Here is a 6,294-nt window from a genome sequence, read left to right as displayed (position 1 = left end):
CGGCAGGCAGCTTAGTGATCAGTAGCGCCGCGCCAACAACCGAGAGGTCGCCGGTTCCAATCCCCGAGCCGACCAGGCGAAAAATCTGCCGATGTGCCCTCGAGCAAGGCACTCAACCCCAATCGCTCCTGCAAGTCGCTCTGGACAAGAGCGTCTGCCAAATCACCAAAAATGCAAATGTAAATATTCTCTACTTTCTCACCCATCTCATCCCTCGTCAGAAACCCACATGCACCTCTCAAATAATCACCCCGTGGTGTTCCCAGCCAACTCCCAGTCTTTCCTCGCTCCAAAAGCCACAGTTTCGCTCTCTCCAGCCCCTCCCCTCGCAACTCTCTCTTCAGCTTTTGAGGAGAGCAGGCTTTTTGAAGAGCTGTTTTTCGTTTTAGTGTTCCAAATATTCTGCCGTTTTTTAAAGTATTTTAGTCTATTTATTTAAAACAAATCATTCCCACCTAATTAGTTAAAGTTGGTGCATATTTATATTTAAATGATAAACCGAATTATTTCAGTCTAATTGTTTAACCAGTATTTTGCAGGGTCAAACATTACATCAAATAATCAACAAAAAAAAAGCCTCAACCCAAGCACCTAAAACCAGTATTATGCTATGTCAAACATCAAACACTGAATCAAATAATAAACCAAATTGTTTCAACACAACTATTCAAAACCAGTTCAGTCACACAATTAATCACTTTAGCTTTATGTTCCCAATTGTTTTAACGGGTTATATGGTTTAAGCAACCACAAACCCAACAGTTATCCCCAAATTATACAGTTTGGACAGGCACAGACGTCTTTGAGCCCCAATTAGTTTTGTATCAAGGGATACTGGTTTATCATTCACACTCTCATTCATACGACCACACTCTCACTGTCTAACCTTTTATCATGCTTCCTATGATTTTTAAGTCATAAACCGTACTGTCACACCACTTGTGTAGAATAACTTCTATGGGAGTCAGACCCCTCTAACCATAGTTCACTACTTATTTAAAACACCTCCTATGGGAGTCACACCCTCTAACCATAGGTCACACCATTTATTTAAAATACATCCTATGGGAGTCACACCCTCTAACCATAGGTCACACTGTTTATTTAAAATACATCCTATGGGAGTCACACCCTCTAACCATAGGTCACACTGTTTATTTAAAATACATCCTATGGGAGTCACACCCTCTAACCATAGGTCACACTGTTTATTTAAAATACATCCTATGGGAGTCACACCCTCTAACCATAGGTCACACTGTTTAATTAAAATACATCCTATGGGAGTCACACCCTCTAACCATAGGTCACAATGTTTATTTAAAATACATCCTATGGGAGTCACACCCTCTAACCATAGGTCACACTGTTTATTCGCTTTAAAGTGCCACCTATGAACTTCTAGTCATAGTTTGCACTCCCATGGGTTTAACCATCACAATTATCAAACATTTGCATAGTACATTATGAAATCGAAGTAGTATACTGTAATTGTTATTTATAGTAGAATAGGGTTCACTTACATCAAACAGGTGTTTCACAAAATTAATTTGGATAAAGCCAATGTGCAAAACTTCAGTTATATTACAATAGGTGTTTTGCTTACCTTTATAGAAGCCCGGGCAATTTGTGAAACACGGTTCGATGACAGTGATGTCCAATAGGCTGGGTGAATTCCAGCGAAGTGAAGTTCCGCTACCAGATCACAGTCGGAGGTCACCAATTGTTAGAAATTGCGTAATTCAAATCTGGTATTGGAATAAGAATCAAGAGATCTTCAATCCAAGCTTAATTTATTATATGCAAAATGTATGTATGATAAGTATGAAGGTTCGTATATACGGGTCCACTGAAATACCACGCAGGGCACTCAGTTAACTAATCCATTGTTCTAAGTTCTTCTTAAAATACTCTGACAGAAATCCTCCACTTCTTCTGTTGGCCAACCAGAGCAAAGGACTGAGTGTGGTCCAGCCAATCCGTTGGCACAGGGGTGGGCCCAACTCCTCGGCACTCCATTTGTTACTAGACATAGTTGCTATGATAACCTGCGGAGTCAGCACCCAGAAAGACATCATCCCACTGTACTCCATGTTCAAGGACAGTTTCACAGAATACAAAGAGAGAGTGTTCGCATCTGCAAGAAACACAAGTCTTATCTGTCCTACCCCCAACGTTCCCCACCCTGTTATGTGAAACAATCCATATCAGTACAGTGCTCCTCATTAATGCATTCCTTCCAAGCTATCCATCACATACAGATCCAATTATGAGAAAAATAAAACCCAACACTGACTTCATCCCAGCCTATGCTAACCTCCATTCCCTCGACTTCCTGGCGCTGACGGAAACATGGATTACCACTGAAAACAGTGCTACTCCTACTGCTCTCTCCTCGTCTGACCATGTGTTCTCGCATACCCCGAGAGCATCTGGTCAGAGGGGTGGTGGCACAGGAATCCTCATCTCTCCCAAGTGGACATTCTCAATTTTTCCCCTAACCCATCTGTCTATCTCCTCATTTGAATTCCATGCTGTCACAGTCACTAGCCCATCTAAGCTTAATATCCTTGTCATCTATCGCCCTCCAGGTTCCCTTGGGGAGTTCATCAATGAGCTTGACGCCTTGATAAGCTCCTTTCCTGAGGATGGCTCACCCCTCACAGTTTTGGGGGATTTCAACCTCCCTACGTCTACATTTGACTCATTTCTCTCTGCCTCCTTCTTTCCACTCCTCTCCTCTTTTGACCTCACCCTCTCACCGTCCCTCCCTACTCACAAGGCAGGCAATACGCTTGACCTCATCTTTACTAGATGCTGCTCTTCTACTAATCTCACTGCAACTCCCCTCCATGTCTCCGACCACTACTTTGTGTCCTTTTCTCTCTCGCTCTCCTCCAACACTACTCACTCTGCCCCTACACAGATGGTAATGCGCCGCCGCAACCTTCGCTCTCTCTCTCCCACTACTCTCTCCTCTTCCATCCTATCATCACTTCCCTCTGCTCAATCCTTCTCCCTCCAATCTCCTGATTCTGCCTCCTCAACCCTCCTCTCCTCCCTTTCTGCATCCTTTGACTCTCTGTGTCCCCTATCCTCCCGGCCGGCTCGGTCCTCCCCTCCAGCTCCGTGGCTTGATGACTCATTGCGAGCTCACAGAACAGAGCTCCGGGCAGCGGAGCGGAAATGGAAGAAAACTAAACTCCCTGCCGACCTGGCATCTTTTCACTCCCTCCTCTCTACATTTTCTTCATCTGTTTCTGCTGCTAAGGCACTTTCTACCACTCTAAATTCCAAGCATCTGCCTCTAACCCTAGGAAGCTCTTTGCCACATTCTCCTCCCTGCTGAATCCCCTCCTCTCTCTCGGTGGATGACTTCGTCAACCACTTTGAAAAGAAGGTTGACGACATCCGATCCTCGTTTGTTAAGTCTAATGACACTGCTGGTCCTACTCACACTGCCCTACCCTATGCTTTGACTTCTTTCTCCCCTCTCTCTCCAGATAAAATCCTGCGACTTGTGACTGCAGGCCGCCCAACAACCTGCCCGCTTGACCCCATCCCCTCCTCTCTTCTCCAGACCATCTCCGGTGACCTTCTCCCCTACCTCACCTCGCTGATCAACTCATCCTTGACCGCTGGCTATGTCCCTTCCGTCTTCAAGAGAGCGAGAGTTGCACCCCTTCTCAAAAAACCAACACTCGATCCCACTGACGTCAACAACTACAGACCAGTATCCCTTCTTTCTTTTCTTTCCAAAACTATTGAGCGTGCCGTCTTTAGCCAACTCTCTTGCTATCTCTCTCAGAATGACCTTCTTGATCCAAACCAGTCAGGTTTCAGGACTGGTCATTCAACTGAGACTGCTCTTCTCTGTGTCACGGAGGCTCTCCGCACTGCTAAAGCTAACTCTCTCTCCTCTGCTCTTGTCCTTCTAGACCTGTCTGCTGCCTTTGATACTGTGAACCATCAGATCCTCCTCTCCACCCTCTCCGAGCTGGGCATCTCCGGCGCGGCTCACTCCTGGATTGCGTCCTACCTGACCGGTCGCTCCTACCAAGTGGCGTGGCGAGAAGCTGTCTCCGCACCACGTGCTCTCACCACTGGTGTCCCCCAGGGCTCAGTTCTAGGCCCTCTCCTATTCTCCCTATACACCAAGTCACTTGGCTCTGTCATATCCTCACATGGCCTCTCCTATCATTGCTACGCTGACGATACACAACTAATCTTCTACTTTCCCCCTTCTGATAACCAGGTGGCGAATCGCATCTCTGCATGTCTGGCAGACATATCAGTATGGATGTCGGATCACCACCTCAAGCTGAACCCTGGCAAGACGGAGCTGCTCTTCCTCCCGGGGAAGGACTGCCCGTTCCATGACCTCGCCATCACGATTGAGAACTCCGTTGTGTCCTCCTCCCAGAGTGCGAAGAGCCTTGGCGTGACCCTGGACAACACCCTGTCGTTCTCCGCTAACATCAAGGCGGTGACCCGATCCTGCAGATCCACGCTCTACAACATTCGGAGAGTACGACCCTGCCTTACACAGGAAGCGGCACAGGTCCTAATCCAGGCACTTGTCATCTCCCGTCTGGATTACTGCAACTCGCTGTTGGCTGGGCTCCCTGCCTGTGCCATTAAACCCCTACAACTCATCCAGAATGCCGCCGCCCGTCTGGTGTTCAACCTTCCCAAGTTCTCTCACGTCACCCCCCTCCTCCGCACACTCCACTGGCTTCCAGTTGAAGCTCGCATCCGTTACAAGACCATGGTGCTTGCTTATGGAGCAGTGAGGGGAACGGCACCGCCGTACCTTCAGGCTCTGATCAGTCCCTACACCCAAACGAGGGCATTGCGTTCATCCACCTCTGGCCTGCTGGCTCCCCTTCCTCTGCGGAAGCATAGCTCCCGCTCAGCCCAGTCAAAACTGTTCGCTGCTCTGGCACCCCAATGGTGGAACAAGCTCCCTCACGACGCCAGGACAGCGGAGTCACTCACCACCTTCCGGAGACATTTGAAACCCCACCTCTTTAAGGAATACCTGGGATAGGATAATGTAATCCTTCTACCCCCCGTACCCCAACCCACCCCCCCCCCCAAAAAAATAAAAATAAAAAGAGAAAAAATAAAATAAAAAAATAATTGTAAAGTGGTTATCCCACTAGCTATAGGGTGAATGCACCAATTTGTAAGTCACTCTGGATAAGAGCGTCTGCTAAATGGGGTAAATGTGCCCTTGAGCAAGGCACTTAACCCTAATTGCTCCTGTAAGTCGCTCTGGATAAGAGCGTCTGCTAAATGACTAAAATGTAAAATGTAAATGTAATGTTACAATTGTAGTGAGCCAGCCTAATGGCTAATGCATTCTATTGATGACAGAAAAAAAAAACTCTCTCTGTGTTAATCACCAACATATGTTGTAATCAATTATCTCAATAAATATGTACCAAAAGAGTAGGTTGTGTAAAAAAACAAGTACGCCTACCTAATTTGTAGCTGATTCATTTCTAATAAGAATAATATGTTCTTAATTGAATGGACATCCATTTCAAATGGTTGAATTGATAGACCTCTTTAAATTGAGGTGCACTCAAGGGCACTCAAAGAGAAGACTGGCATTTTTACCTCCTTGGTTTTTAAAATAGATGAAACTGTACAAGTTAGGTCCTGCATGGATATAGAGTCATTTTCTACCCAAAACACAGTGTTTTCAATGATATGATGGAAGTGATTATTGTGGTTTGTGAGAACCAGGCCCAATATGGAGTAGAGCTACATGAGGGGTTGAATAAGGCTCAATAGTAAGGTACAGAAAGACCCTGAAGTTTGCTTTTTAAAGTCTGTGTTGTGCTTTTTCATATGCCATGGCAACGCCTTGCATCACAATGATGATGTCATGAAGGATATTGTTCACGAAATGATAAGAACAGCCAAAATCGATTCATTTGAACTTGGTCGCTTTTCCAGTAGCCAACTTTTTACTAGTAATTCAGATAGGCCTATTGCCTAAACATATCTGGATCAGGATTCTCACTTGCTTAATTGTAAGTAGCTGGGAAGAAAACGTGTGCACATTGTAAAGAGATGCATTATTATTTGGTTAGCAACACCCACTTACTACAACGTTGTGTATTTTCCAGAGTTATTGTTAGCTAAGAGGAAGACATGGAGGGTTCAACGCTGACACAGAGGAGGGTGAGTGTCGGTTGGAGGAAAGGGCAATCTAGACAGACTACGTGTTGGAGCTGGGAGCCAGGTTGGCTCTGGTTTTGCAGATCCAGAAGGATCAGGAGA

Source organism: Coregonus lavaretus (assembly GCF_964263955.1).
Source record: "Coregonus lavaretus genome assembly, chromosome: 35".
In the NCBI taxonomy this organism is placed as follows: domain Eukaryota; kingdom Metazoa; phylum Chordata; class Actinopteri; order Salmoniformes; family Salmonidae; genus Coregonus; species Coregonus lavaretus.
This window is presented reverse-complemented; position numbering follows the sequence as displayed.